The following is a 15753-nucleotide window of genomic DNA, read 5'->3' as shown; positions in this document are numbered from 1 at the left end:
ACACGTTAACAAAGCACTGAAAATCCAAATGCTTTTTAAATTGTACCAGGTTCACAATAGGGAGATATCTCTCAGCCTGCTAGCAAGAGAACAGGCAAAATTATTCATTCTCCAAACTGATAGTGTATCAGTTTGGAGGGGAAAAAAAAATACCAGAAAGTCCATAATTTATTTTCAGTCTACACAAAGCCACATCTCCCTCTCTGCTGACAAAATACAGACCAAGCTGGCTGTGGGGTTGTGATGAGGCTCTGTGAAGGGTCAGAGTTTGCTGTGTTTGTTTAATCACTGCAATTAGAGCTATGCAAATAATGAAATTGTTTGCTATAGTGGCAAGGCTGGGAAAAAAAAATTAAAAATAAATATTTGGGTTGAGTGATTTAAAAACAATTTTGGTAAAATGAAAAAATAAAACTGTCTAGCTTGTTCTACTCAGATTCAACTTAGAATCCATTCAGTTTGAAATGAAAAATACATTTTTACACTGGAACAAAGCATATGAGCAATTGTCATTTTTTCCTTTTGTTTTGTTTGTCAGACAAACATTTTCAGCACCCAGGAAGGGATGCTTAGGTGAGCTTGGTGCTTCTTGGGGAGGGAGGAGAACTGACCATCCCTTACCCCAGCCTCAGACATATATTGTGCTGTTGTGCTGGGGCTGAGTGCTGCATCTTTCTCCCTTGAGGAAGCTTCTGCGAGCCCTTCTCTTCCCCCATGCTCTGCTCTGGGCAGCCCCCTGCCTGGGGAGCCCAAGGGTGGCAGGTAGATGTGGCTGTGGAACAGCAGCACTGCCTTTTCTTGATTACACATGGCTCAGCCACAGCTGGCACTGGGTGGCTCTTCCCAGAGTGACACAGCCCTCATGGCCCACATGAGGTTGGGGTGCGCTTTGGGGTACAGCATGGGGCTGAGTGTCTGGAGACAGACACAGGACGCGGTCTGAAGCCTCCCTGATGAGCCACTAGCCATCAGCAGGAAGGATTTGACAAAATTTTGGTGGTTTTCTCCCTTGTTTTAAACCCCTCTTGTACTAGGAGATGTCACAGAGTGAGAGGAGCGAATCTGTCTTGTTCAACAGCATCCACAAAAACAGGCTGGGTCCCTTGCCTGAGAGAGTGGCTGACATTCCTGACGCACAGGGCACATCACCAGCATAGCCACCCATCATCACTTAAGGGCAAGAGTGGAAATTAAATGATGGACATAAATCAGATTCGGCCCTTCCCTTGAACTATACTGCTTTGTCCAAACCCAAAGTGTTTGTACATTGGTGTGGTCACAGAGCAGCTCTGCTAAAGCCTTGCTTTTGGCTAGGACTGGCCACCACTCCCACTGGAAGCAAAGGCATAATTCCCACCATATTTTATTCTCTGCTTTCATTGGGACTCAATGTGCAAGGAACTGCATGAATAGGGATAAGGGTCCAGTCCCTTCCCTGATGAAATCATCATCTCAAACATAGCAAGGGGCAGGAAATGATAACGTGGTTACAGTTCTCATTAGCCATGTTTTCCTAATATTTATATTTTAGCTACTTTTATTTACAGAGTCCACTCACACTAGTTAAATTATATACTTTGGAAAAGAACACAAAGGCTGTATGGAAGTGAGTACACTGGACTACTGATTTTGTTAGGATAATAATGATGATTATCATGATTAATCAGCCTTGATGAATAAGATTTTGCCAGACCAGGTGTGGAGGGAAGGCAGGTGGTGGGAACATGGCTCTCTGTCCATGCATGAACACATGCATGCATGAGTATGGGGGGGGAGGGCTGCTCTTTGTTTTGTTTTTGCCTTTGGTCAAATTCAAACAATGTGCAGTAACAAGAAGTAAATGTCATTTTCCTCCCATCCATCTTAATTTGGCATCCATTTTAAAGCTTACCTTTGACCTTTTAAAATTTAATACACTTAAGCAGATATAAAAACACAAAGCTCCTGGAAAAATTAATCACAGCCATATCACGATGCTAGTCTAAAAATGTAACATCAGTTGTTTTCCTCTTTAGAGAAACATTTGTCCAATGCAGCAGCAGTAACTATGCTACAATTACCTATTATTTCCTTTTCAAACAAATAACCACATTAAATGCTATAGCAAAACCCTTTCAGCATAACCAGCACAACCTACTATGAATCTGTTTTGTTGAGTAACTGCCTAAAATGACAGAAAGGGTCCTGAAAAGGACCTTGAGAAGTCTCCTAACCCATCCCTCTGCCCCAGGCAGGGCCAGCTATATCTAAACCATTCTTGACAGGAAACCTTATTTAGATTTCCTTAAAGTAGCAGCCTTAAATAGAACTGGTAAAAATTGCACAAATCCAAAAATATAATATATATATATGGGTGTGAAAAAAAATTATATATGTGCATTATGTATACAAATAAGAAAATACAAAGAGACAACCCTGATCTAAATGGTAAGTATCCCTCTGCTGACCACTTCATACCCTCTAACCAAAGAGTTCAAAACAGGAAACTAATAAAAACACCTCCTTTTTAAAAATAAAAGGCTGCTCAATTGAGAACCCCACCTCCTTGGAAATGCAGGGGCACCTCTTCTCAAGAAAATCAGAATCATCAGGTCCCAAAATATTTGGGTCTTTATGCTTCGGGGCAAAGAGCTCCTCAGTTTCCCCAAAAACCAAATACAAAGTAAGAGAGTTGACCAGCCTTTGCAGTCACCAAAGTGAATCTAAGATGTCTGTAGCCTGTTTGTGATCAAGGGCACCCACCTTGTCTCCCAACAACCATTTCTGGTGGGAGGCTGTGCTAGGTCCCTCCCGGACAGTCACTGCACAGCTCCGGGGTTACATGCTATGAACATGGGCATCCACGGTACACTGCCTTATGCTGCTTCCACTTTCCTGTCTATAGCACTCATGGCATCCAGTGCTACCCCCATCAATTTAATACCCCCCTTCAGGATAGAGAAAGCTGTGGTGACAGCCAAAATGCATCCTAAAAGAGAAGTGATGATTTCATAGCTAAACACAGCTGTTACCCGAGCATCCGAAAAAAATCAGTTAGGAACTTAAACATCAAATCCAAACCAAAGGCAGATGCATGCCCTTGGTGAGCCGGAAAGTAAATTCCTTGCATCTGTTTTCTTCCACCTACCAACATTACTTTGGTTGTAGCACAACTGGAGTCTGGTCAAGCAGTTTTCTGCAAAATGAACACAAGCTTAGGCACAAGGGTGTGGGGAGATGTGAGATACTGAGCTTGGCACCACCAGGCCCATGAGAGAACGACACCCTTTCATGTATCCTGCACACACAATGCAACAGAGTTCCAGTGCAGAGCCAAGCTTCTTCTGTCACAGAAGCCTTGTGAAGCCACCCTAACCATACATGGCTTCTCCAGATGTGAAAAGGCAGGAGGTAACTCCATCCATCCCCCAGGGACCAGAGATGTATTAAAAGCATGTCACACTAGAACAGAAAGGCTCTTCTGTGTACTCCTTCTTCCAGGATCTGCTTATATGTTCCTACTTCCTTCTGACCTCCCCTCAGCATCCCACAGCCTGCAGAGCAAGCTTTGGCTATGTCCAAAGTCCTCTTCCCCCACCTTTCTGCAGGGCAAACCTCCTGGCTGAGAGCTGCCTCTGATCTCCAGTCCCATCACCAAGGCTGGAGATGAAGGCATCTATTATTCAGACAGTGATGCCTGACTTCTTGGTTAAGAAAATCCTGATTAAAAAACAATGTGTTGCCCTTCCTGTTTGCTTTGCAGTGGCCTTGTGTAGATCCAGCTCTACAGCAAGTGATCCATCATCAACAACCAGAAAGATGTGTATCATGCAAAATACACAAAAATACTTCACATTTCACTTTATTTTCTGTGTCTTCCATTCTCACTGCCCATCAATTTCAATGCTCCTCACTATCTTTTTTTTAACCTAAATATTACAGATATATATGGAACACCTAATAGTTTTGTTTTAACCAAGGGCCATTTTGTGCAGTATTGTCACATAAGCTTCAAAGACAATCAAATTTAAAAGAAAATAAACACAATGAAGACACATTTCTCACTTTGTCACGCCTGACCTTTTGTTTCTTGATTTTTTTGCTTACATGAAACAGAATGTACATGTGCTGTTGTCACACCCTTTGTGATCAGTTTATTCATCTTATTCTGATAATCACAGACTAGAACTTCAGTAACACTCCTCTAGTTAATTAGTTTATTCACTAGGCACAGATGAATAACTGATGAGCTACAAAAAGTTGCTATTGTCTGAGTCAGTCACCAAGTAACTAACTTGGCCATTCAGGCAGGGAGAAGTTTTCCTCTCTGAAAGGTGACAAGTAGCTATGTAATGACTGCTATTATTTTCTCAATAAATTCAGAGAAAATAGGACATTGCAGCTAGAAAAACACAGAAAGAGAAATTAGCAGCTACTGTCATTAAGGATTCAGAGACTAAAAAAGAACAGTTGGTGCAATGCAGCTGGAGAGGCTTTTCGGAGTAAAGTGATTATTCTCTGGCCATTAACAAATTATTTTTTCCTGGAATGAAAGACCTGCACTCTTCCAAATAACCTGGCTTTGTTATGAGGAGCACACTGACTGCCAGGGCACGAGAGAACCATTGCCCTCTTGGCCCTCCTGGTAGCCACTACACTTCCACCTCTTTGTTTCCATGCCACAGGGAAAGTGCAGAATAATTAAAAGGTTGAAGCACATGCAGACATTGGAAGAGAGACTGGTTTTCAAAATTAGCCTGACCAAATGAATTTGGAGCTGCACCCAGAACGTTCAAGGACCTGCCCGCAGCAGCCACACTGAAGGTTAGTGAGTGAGGCGTCACAGCAAACTTCCCTTACCTCTCTTGAAAATCAGAGCTCATCCCCAACCATCGAAAGATAACATGATGATAAGACATTTATGCACACATTCAGTCAGGCCTGGGGCTTGTTCTGATATCTCTGTGCCTGCCATGGGGGAGGTGGGGGGACTCCAAATCCACACCCAGCTTGTTCTCCAAGTCAATGGCAGTTGCCTTCCTTCTGCTACAGCGGCTGCTCTCTGATCACTCTAAAGGGGGTGGGAGCAATACAGGGACATGGAAGCTACTAAGCTGAAGGACACCTTTTTTCTGAAGAGGGTGAAGGAAACAGGAGACCTCCCCCAGGCTCTTTGTTTAATTCTTGAGAACATTTAGCTGTCTGATGTCTTAAATAAGCATTTCCGAACAACTACATGCGCAAATTGACATCAGTGATGAGTGGTGTCCCTCAGAGGTCCATACTGGGACTGGTATCCTTTAATATCTTCATCAATGATACAAACAGTGGGATCAAGGGCACCCTTCACTCTTTGAGACCCCACCTGGAATACTGCATCCAGCTCTGGGGTCTTCAACACAGGAAAGACACGGACTTGTTGAAGCAGGTCGAGAGGAGGGCCATGAAGATGATCAGAGGGTTGGAGCACTTCTCCTGCGAGGACAGGCTGAGAGAGCTGGGGCTGCTCATCCTGGAGAAGAGAAGGCTCCAGGAAAACCTTACAGCATCTTCCAATACCTAATGAGGACCAACAGGACACACAGGGACAGACTACAGGGACAGATGTTTGAGCAGGGCCATAGCAATAGGACAAGGGGTAATGGTTTTAAACTAGGGTCAATTTAAATTGGACATAAAGAAGAATTTTTTTTACTGGGAGCATGGGGAGACACTGCAACAGGTTGCCCAGAGAGGTGGCAAATGTCCCATCCCTGGAAACATTCCAGGTCAGGTTGGACAGGGCTCTGAGCAACATGATCTAGTTGAAGATGCCCCTGCTTACTGCAGGGGGGTTGGACTAGATGACCTGTAAGGTCCCATCTAACCCAACTATTCTATGATTCTATTACCTAGGAAATATAAAAGGATGCTGGAAACAGGTCCTGCTCAGAGGGATCCAGTCGCTCACAGACAAAGCCAGCAACTGAGTCTGGAGCTGCAGCTGCCACAAGGGTCCCCAGGACACCCAGCCATCCACAGAACTGGCAAAATCTTACAGATGTGACCCTGTAAACTCACCTCACCCATGTTACAGCACTGCTCTGTACACTAAAGGACAGCATGGACTGATCTGGGTGGGGGTGGGAAAAAAGGAAAGCCAGAACTACTAACAAGCAACATTAAATCACCCAGCTCCTCCACAGAGTGGCCTGTTTACAGAGTAGCTCAGTGCCCTGGGAGGGATGGGCAGTATTGCAAACCCAGGAAAGGAAATTCCCTTGGAGAACTGAGACAGGCTAACAAAGATCCCCACAGCCTAGGATACAGCCAACTCCTTTTTGAAATCTAGAGCCTGCTGGGAGGATTTAGGCCTACAGCTTTGAACATAAGATACGGAAAACTTTTTCATCCTGAAAACAGTCTGTGAAACTCAAGCAAAGCTGAGAAGTGTTTCACTGTATTGTTATTCTGTAGATGCTGTTTCTGGAGGCAGGACCCAGCACAGCCTGATCTCAAAGCCATCCGTGGCTAGCACCACACATCACCAACCATCTCCTCCTCTCAAAATAAAATAAAATAAAAGCAAGTACCCCCATAAATCATTCATCCATCCCAGTTTCATAACAAGAATATTTGTCATCTCCCATTTTACATCCCTTTCTCTGGCTGCTTATTCTACAAAGCCACCATTTCAGCAGCCTGTGCATACAGACCAGCAAGCACACAGCACCACAACAGCTCCCACATCCCTATCCTCCTGCCTGCAGAGAGGATGGCCACCTCTCTTCCACAAACCCTCACCTACACTGCCATAGATTTTTCAGGGTACTTTTTAAAATATTTTTTTTTATCAGTAGCTCTGGGGCACCCATCAGAGGAACTCAGCTACTGTAATAATCATGTGATTTATGTAAAAGTAATTGGGGTTAAACTATCTGCCACATCAAACTCTTCACATTTGGCCCCATCTTTAGGACCTAGAAACATCTGAAATAAATAAAGCCATGTGTCATTTAACAGGGTCTGGGCTTAATTAGGATCATTCTGGATTTTATGGGAGAAGCCTTGTCCTGCCAGCTTTACATAGCTAGTCTATCACTTGCAAGGTTATCTGCTTTTTTTCTTCCTTTAGTACCTACATCAAAATATTTTTCCACACAGCTTTTCTTTTTCTTTTTTTTTTTCATCCTCCAACCAGCCGGATGACAACCACTCCTTATCTTTGGCTGTCTTCCATGCTAAAATAAGAATGCCGTTGTTACACTGAGGGAGCTGCACCCTTCCACCTCCGTTCCCTCCCGACCAGCATGCAGCTGCCTCGGCAGGAATGCCTGAGGTCCTGGTCATTTTTCTGTGATGTTGTTGCAATTTACCCTTTAGCTACAATTTGTATTTCTAAATCACACCAGGCCTCTCGTGCTACGGGTATTGTAGCCTCAAGTGACAGTCTCTGTCCTGAAGAGCTGGTGATCCTCAGCCCATCTCCACTACCACAGCTTCCCTGGCTTGATGTAGGCTTGCCAACACGAGGGCGAGCACGCAGCCAAGCACAGCTCGAATGATGTCGGGCGATTTGATTAGCAGCAGAGAATGACTGGATTAGAAGAGGGGTAGGATTAGAGATTGATGAGTTGCTGTGAGGCTGCTACATTTGTATGATTGGCTCCAGCAGCAGTATTTGAATGTCAAACTGTATCCCCTTGGAGCACAGAGGTACCACCTACATTGGGCTTCAGACTGCACAAGGCAGCTGGGGGAAAGCAAGGGGTTTGAGTTGGGGTCTAAACTGACAGCCCTGTACAGATGAGACCTTGGCAGGGCAGGCAGAGATGAGGAGAGAGGAGAGAGAGAAACATGAAATTATTTGCCCACAGCTACACTGGCAGTTTGTGTCAGAGGCAGAAACGGGAGCCAGATTTTAAAAAAAAAAATTAGTTCCTCATGCAGGAGATGAGCCAGACGCCTTTGTTACATCTAAATGCATTTTTCCCCTGTAATTCATACTGCTGCAGGCTCTGCACAGTGAACTCAAACATCCTGAAGTTGTGGGGTGCTCAGTGTGACCTGCTCATTGCACATGCCATGCCCGCTACACGACCAGCTCCATCCTCCAGCCCATGCCTACAATGCAATCAGCGCACGTTGCAAAAGCTTATCATTTGCTTTTTTTTGGTAGGAAGTGATCAGGACCCTGCAAAACCCATCACTGAGGTGACTTCCAGTCTGCCAGATAGCTCTGGCTACTGGATAGCCTCCAGAATTTAATGTATACACAGGAACTCAGCATCACTCTCCAGTCAACTCAGTTATCCCCTCTTCAAATTTGTCTTCAATCATCTCTGAAGGTGAAAGAGACTTCAGCTTCTCCCTACTGGAGATCCTCACAGAAATACTATAAAGTTCATCAGAGATGCCAAGGACAAAATAGTGAGGATGCATTAATTGATCAGGCTGCTCTAGCAGAGTGGTGCAGGAAATCACACCGGCTATCAGTAGCCCCCTCTGCTAGTTACTGTAGTTACATGTGTTTAACTGGGGCCACTCAAAAAGTCATGAAATGGAAGAAAAGGCTTTTCCAAATTTACATATTAAAAAAACAGAGGTGTGCTGATTTCTGTCCTATGGAGTGTTTCAGGCATAACATTAGTAATCAGTAGCGTATTTGCAAGGAATTCTTTACTTTGAATGCTAAGCCGATTTGTTAATGATAAATGACATGGAAGGTTACTCAGAAAAAAGAAGAACATTTCCTCATCAAGTTTAAATGGAAAATACCTGAAGAATTAATGGGCAACCAGATACTCTTCCCTCTTTAACAATACATCCCCATTAGACAATATATATACTTTGAACCCCGCATTTAAATAATTTTTAAAAAAATACTTCTGATGGAGAACGGCACGCAAGAAAACTACCATCAACAACGGTAAATAAACCAAAGCCGAACCAATCTCTCAAAAAAGAGGTGTGTGTGGGGTGAAATGAGAGAATGAGAATAACTGCCCTGCAACTCCCGCCCAGGGCGCTTGCACCCTGCCGCATCTACCCGGAGGGATGCAGAACTTCTGGAACGCGACACTTCACCCTGGCACCCACCGCCACGTACGCCCGGAGCGCTGCGACGCCGGCGCAGATGACCCACACCCCGCGACAGCCTCGTCCAGAAAAAGCCATTAAGGGAGACGCAGGTGACAGTCCATCCGCCTGGCAGACTTCGCCAGGAAGCCGGGCGACAGCGGGAGGAATTTCTGCCCCAACTTCGAAAGGGTAAATTCTCCTCCCGCTTCTCGCCTGTGCCCGGCTACGCGAGGGATCCCAAATCATCCCATTACCGCCCATCTTGAAATCCATCCTACATTTTTTTAATCTCCTTCCCCCAGAGCACGGAACCGGGCGCTAAACGCCGCCGTGCCCCTGCCGTGTGTGTTTTGTCGCCCGTGGGGCAGGAGCCAGGAGCCGCGGGGGGCGATGCCTAGCCGCGGCACGCGCCGCTCCTCCCGCGCACCCACGGCCGTGATTTTGGAGAAGTTGCGCAGGCAGGAGGAGGAGGAGGAGGAGGAGGAAGGGCGGGGGTGGGGTGGGTGGCTCTGCCCGTGCGGTCACGGTCTCTCCTCGTCCCTCTCCCCGCCGCGGTCCTTCCGCGCCCCCCCACCGCCGCAGCTCCACTGCCGGGACAACCCGCACAAAGCCGCCGCCGCCACCACCGGGATCTCGCTGCGCCCGCTCGGCGCCACCAGAAACAATAGTCACGGGCCGAAGCGGGGACCGCGGGGCCGCCGCCCTCCCCACGGTACCGCAGCGCCCGGCCGCTGGTGGGAAGGAGGCTGAGGGGGGGTGAGATTCCCGCAAAACGCCGCCGCCCCGGCCAACCTGTCACCGCTCCGCCCGCCCTGGGCTGTCGGTGCGCAGCCGCTCCGCGGCACCTACCTCCGGTGGAGGGTGCGGCAGCCCCTAGCTGGGCTCCATGGGGCCGCAGCCGCCGCCCGCTCTGTCAAGCGCGGCCGCCGCCGCCGGGGACGCGCCGCCCTGCCCTGCCCGGTACCGCGTCCCGCTCCCCCCGCGCCGGGCGGGCCGGGGCGGGCCGGGGCGGGGCGAGCTCCGGGGGCGGGGCCCGCCCAACCTGCACCACGCCCGCCAGCGCCGCCCCCCGCGCCCGACAGGGATGCGTGCGATCGGGAGCACCGGGCGTCCCGCGGAGCCACGCCAGGAACAGCCCGGACGCCCGGGAGGATGCTGCAGCAGGCAGCGTCATCCTTCTCCATAAATCTAGTGAAATTTTTGCTCCCTGCTTGCTTGAAGTTTTGACCTTGTCTCCTCTGCGTCTATCTCGGATTCTGGCTTCCTGTTTTTCTTTATTCCCCCTCCAGCTCTTTCCCCTTTTTAATTACTCCCCTTGCCCTCCCCCCCCCCCGTCCGCCCCCCGTCCGCTCCCCGTCTTTTCCATCCTCGGTTTCCCTTGTCCCCCTTTTCCCATCAGACTGAATGTCCCAAGCCCCTTGACCTCAGACTCTGGGCTTTAAAACGGTTTTGTTAAGGGCAAAAGACTTTTTTTGTAGGTTTCATATCGCTATTAAGTGTCGCCAGCAGCTTATTGGAAGGTGTGGTGCATTAAACTAAATCCATGGCTAGTATTACATAATATGCCCTCAAATGTACATAAAAGATGATTGTAATTCCATCTGGATTTCTGTTGATATTAGCAAACCACTCAAGATTTCCTCTTGCGGTTTAATAGGATTTTCAAAACCTTTGACTGGTGCTGGATCAAACAGATTGTGATTTAAGAAAGAGTAAAGCACACACACTCACGACATCGTAGGAATTAGTGAAAGAAGAAAAAAAAACTTAGTAGGTCATCTGTCTAATCCATCTTCCAAAAGAGAGTAGGAATGTCCCCCATACAGTAATTTATGGGCATTTGTCTAGTTTTCTTTCAAATGCTTCAAATACGTGGCTTCCTCATTTGCCCATAGGAATTTAGGTCAAGCTGCCTGAGCGGGAATTTTGTGGCATCTTGGGATTTAAAATCCACTACTGTTATTCCAAGGTGGTTTGTTTTTGTTTTATTTTTTTCCCAGAGAGCACAACTGTACAGTTGCAGTTGGTCATTTATTTCTTGCCCATCATCGTGGAAGGGTTTTGGCTGTTACTTTCCCCAGGTTGAGAGCCCAGGGACATGCACAGCTGAGAAAATGTCAACTTCATGCTCAGTGTAGCCAAAAGAGTGACTCAAATGTCAGGACTTGCTAGGAGAGCAATGAAGAGGAAAGGATTTTACACTGGAAAATGCATGCTGGACCTGTGCTCTGAAAACTGCTGGAATTCTGGTCTCACCTTTTCAAAAAGGACATAGCAGAGCTGGAAAAGATTCGGAGGAGGCTAGTAATGATCCATGGCTTGAAAGGATTTTCTAGTTAGGTACACGCACATGGTCAAGAGGCACCAGAGGGGAGATGTGACAGAGGTTCCTCAAATCTCAAGCAGCATGGAGAGGGTGAGCAGGGACTGGTGACCCTGGCTTCCAGCACAAAAGGGAGAGGCCATTAAAAGAAGGTAACAGACCACCTGACTGTACAGAGGTGATTCTTTGAGCAAACACAGCTGTGGAGCCCTTTGCCAGCTGACAGCAGGCAGTTGATGTCATTTTGGGGGGAGAATGACTGAATTAACCAGAGAGAAATCCACAGAGAGCAACCAAATCACAGCTTGCTCAGAAAGGTCCCTTCATGACAAATGGCTCATGGCTGGGCTTGCTCTTTTTTTGCCCTTTCCCCTCGGTGTACATTGATAGTCACTGGTCACCTGCCAGCAGTGAATACACCTCTCAGATTTAATGTCACACCTGTGTTAATTTTGTGCTGCTCACAGCTTTCCTAATGCCCTTGCTGCATAGATTTGAGTACTAAAAGGGATGAGTGGCTTTCAGTGGGAGAATGTCACTGCTCTACCAACATGCAGCATATCATGGAAGTTGGAATCATCAAAACCCACTGGAAAAACCATCATTATGCATTGAGTCATTGAAGAGAGAGAGCACTGGTTGCAAAGAAGATTCTGTCACTCTTCTAAAATGTGACAGAAATAATCAAATCTAGATGTGGCCTGGGGACAATGACCTTAATTTAAAATCAATCAAAAATCCCTCTCTCAATGGCAGCTGATTGCCCCGTTTGCTTTCAGACTGATACCCTCCCAGGCCTGCCATTGTCAGTGCTGTTACACAAGTGGGTAAGCATTGGTTGTCTCCTTGTCTTCCCTCCTCCTCCATGTCTTTGAAGCTGAGATAGCATGGCCTCAAACATTTCTCCGTGTTTCTGGCAGAGGAATTTCTTCTGTGCATTAATTTCTAAATCTGTACGTGTATGCCGCAGTATGGCTGCTTCATCCATAGAGCTTCTCCAGAATCTGCCAGTTCAATATTGTATCTTGGTACAAAAACTAGCTCTGGTGAGGTGGGTTGCCACATAGGAGGCTAACTACAGCAAGAATGAAAATGAAGGAGCCCAAACTATGTATGTGAATGACCTTGGTCAAGTGACTCATGGTCATAATCTTTTATGGGACTGACCCATAGACTGTTTGCATGCTGTTAGTGCAGGAAAATCTGTTCAGGTAGATTAGGATAATCACCATTTGCCTGTGATATTGCTCCACCTCCACCTGAAACTCAGCATGAATTCAGGTATGTGGGGCTCCTCAGCTCCCATACAAACTATCTTCTAATGTTGGGTGTCTAAGGTAACTGTAGAGAGGATCTGCATGAACCTGGTGTATTGTCTGTGCTGATAAACGTGGCATCTTTCCTTTTACCAAGCATGTGAAGCAGTCGGCAGTGTCATTCATCTCACCCTATCACTTGATCACATAGAAACTCTTTGATCCTGGGATAGTACTATACAGCAGCAAAATTAATACTGCCAGGTGTGATTGCTAACAGCAATCCAGGATGTGTTGCAAGCTTTAAATTCTGCATAAGCAGCCACACTACAAATGCTGGGTGGGGAGAACTGACAGATGAGGGCACACACACTGTCTGTTGGGAGCATTCAGAGCCCAGCAAGAGCGCTCATTGCACCTAAAATGGGGGTTCTGAGCAGATGCAAGATTCATAGTGACAGAAGTAATTTTCAGGTTTTCCTCTAATAATATATAGGCAGTAGTAAGCCTGTGGCAAGTCCAAATTGAGTACTGAGCAGCTTTTAAATTGTTTAAGGCATTATCTATTATAAGGAAGTTTATAAAGCTCCATCTCCATTATTTGAGTTTTCACAAGGTCATAATCCACTTGACCCTCGTGGTTTATTTCATCACTATTGTCCCTCAGAGGAATTATAACCTTTACCATTACCACTCGCTAAATATATCATGAGGTTTTAGTGATATTATCGTAAATCACCAAGCTCAGCTTTGTTGCCTGTAAATGTGACCGTAGTATGTACTGGTTTTTGATGTAGTGATTGGCAGCCTGATCTAGTTGTATTTCTTTAATTATTTTATAATGGGAGGAACCCATGCTAGCAGATATGAATGTGTATTTGATTTCCTTTAACATTTAAAAATTGCCTTTTTCTGAGCTCATCTGAACTTCAAGTGCGGGCTTTTTAGGCAAAGTTTCTGCAATCAAACATGGAAAATACAAACTCAAGGTTACTGAAATCAAGCACAGTGACTTCAAGAACAGCATTCTCACAATTTTTTCTCTTTTTAATTAAATGTATGAGCGTTCATGAGAAATCATATGTAATTTGATCATCCTGAAAGCATTTAGTGAGAAGAACAAAGATATCACAGGTAGGTGAGGTTCATTACTACATGGGTTTTTAAAAGGATAAGCTATAGGGAAGCTAGTGATAACCGAGAATTTTGGATAACAGTAATGCATGTAACTATGTTGCTTTTTACATTTCAATCTGTTTTCTAGCAGAAAGTTGGTCCCATGTCAGCCTCCCAAAAGTCTCAAAGAGAATTTTCCATAGCAAAGATGTGCTACTGAAGCCAATCTTCAGCTGCACTTAAAGCAAGGATCAGCTAGGATCAGAGGTCAGCCTCAAAATCATTTTGACAAGACATACCTTGTTAAGCAGTAATTGGGATCTAGTCTATCTTCTTCTGGCTCCAAGAAGGATTCACCAGTACTATAAATCAGGTTTACTTGCTGGGACTGCTGGGATCCAAAACTTCTTTGCAGCAGCACCTGCAGAAGTTGTTTATCTGTCTGACAGGATATTGTGGTGCAGGTCTGGGCATATAATACCACTTCTGGTGATGTATGGCAAAACACCTTGAACCAAAAATCTCTCATGTGATGAAACTGTGGAAATCTATCTTTGTGGAGGAGGAGGAGGAGTTATCTGTTTTTATTCTACAGACCCTTGCACTGTGGCAAATGGAAGAATAGGGGTGCACTTCAGCATCCCCCCCATCCACCAACTCACAGGCTTGTATATCTACAGTGTATTAATTTACATCTGAGTTAGTCACTCTTCAACCTTTATGGTCAGCTAGGAGGAATTAGCACTTTTAGGATGCAATTCATTTGACCTTTCTTAGACATCTACTTTAGGAAGAGATAAATCACTTCCCCAGGTGTCAGTGTTTCTCTGTTGACCACAAAAGGACCAGAGAGTGATTAGTTCAGAGGCAGGTGTCTATATTGCAGGCTGTCTGCAGGCAAGTAGGCAAATCCCAAACAGATTTTTCTACAAATCTCCTCTTACAGTGGCTGTTGAATTGTTTTACAATGATTTTTATTTCTATATCATGAGTATATAAAATATTTTTTTCCTTCTTTTACACATTTTTATTTTTGAGAAGCATTACGTTAGCAGAGCCTGCAGGTTGTGTTGGCGTTGATTATGTTGGTGCTCTGTTCAGAATTGTTTTCAGCTAGCTACTGAGAAATTGGCAATTTTTGCACTATTTCACCTTGTGAGTTTCACCAAATATTTGTCTGATTTAATGTAAAGGTGGAAAAAGGGCACATTTTACACCAAGGAAATGAATACAGCATTAGAAATATCTCTCATTGCTGTATGTGACTAGAAAGCAAAGATGAATACACACACTATTTTTTATTTGATCACAGGGCAAGATTTTAAATGCTATTAGTAATGAAAGATCCATGGCAGTAAGACTCACTGTACTGCAAATAAGCCCACTGAGCCTGTGTACAGTACATCTCAGAAAAGGCCCAAGGCTTAGATGTCTATCTCCATGTTCTTGTATTCCCAACAAGCAGTGAATAATGCATTAGTTTTGCTTCAAGCATCCTATTTTGAATATGCTTTAGCCAGAATTATTAGCTTTCATGTAGTGTATATTGTTAACAGAGGTCATGCTCTGCGCCCATCTAGTGCTGTCTCCAGAAGTGCCCTGGCACAGCACACAGAAAGGTTTTACTAGAAATTCTCATTGTCAGTTCTCACCATGAGGTCCCCTGAGATGTCCAAATTACAAGTACTCCAGATCCAGCTGGAGTCACTGAGAATGACCGTGCAAACACCACCTGTCTTTGGCTCGGCCTCAAAATATTTATAAAGCAGGAGGAGGGAAAGTTTTATATTGAAGTGACCTGGGAGGGTTCCTGATTTCTGTGCTCATACTGCTCTGTGGAGATCAGCCCTTAGACCATCTGCCTCTTTGCCCAGGCACTCCAGTGTGTGTGCTGGGCTGTGTTGAGAACATCTGAAACTGTGTAAAAACAAGTAAATCCCTGGGGCTGCCCCTCCCTTGGCCAAGGTGAGGAGAGCCTGAAGAGAGCCTTTTTTAAACCCTTAGGTCTTGATGAGGGCC

The 15753-nt window shown here is 45.5% G+C and overlaps 1 protein-coding gene across 1 annotated transcript in view; it reads right to left on the bottom strand.

The window, feature by feature from the left end:
- The window catches only part of RAI2 (retinoic acid induced 2), a 44861-nt gene extending 34854 nt beyond the window's left edge, over window positions 1-10007 (bottom strand). The window contains 1 exon segment of the mRNA XM_039551028.1: window positions 9889-10007. The gene's annotated coding sequence lies outside the window, so the exon portion shown is untranslated.
- Window positions 10008-15753: the final 5746 nt, after the last annotated feature.

This window comes from Corvus cornix, chromosome 1, assembly GCF_000738735.6.
Source record: "Corvus cornix cornix isolate S_Up_H32 chromosome 1, ASM73873v5, whole genome shotgun sequence".
Classification (NCBI taxonomy): Eukaryota; Metazoa; Chordata; class Aves; order Passeriformes; family Corvidae; genus Corvus; species Corvus cornix.
Note: the sequence above shows the minus strand (reverse complement) of the source record. Positions and strands in the feature narration are given on the sequence as shown.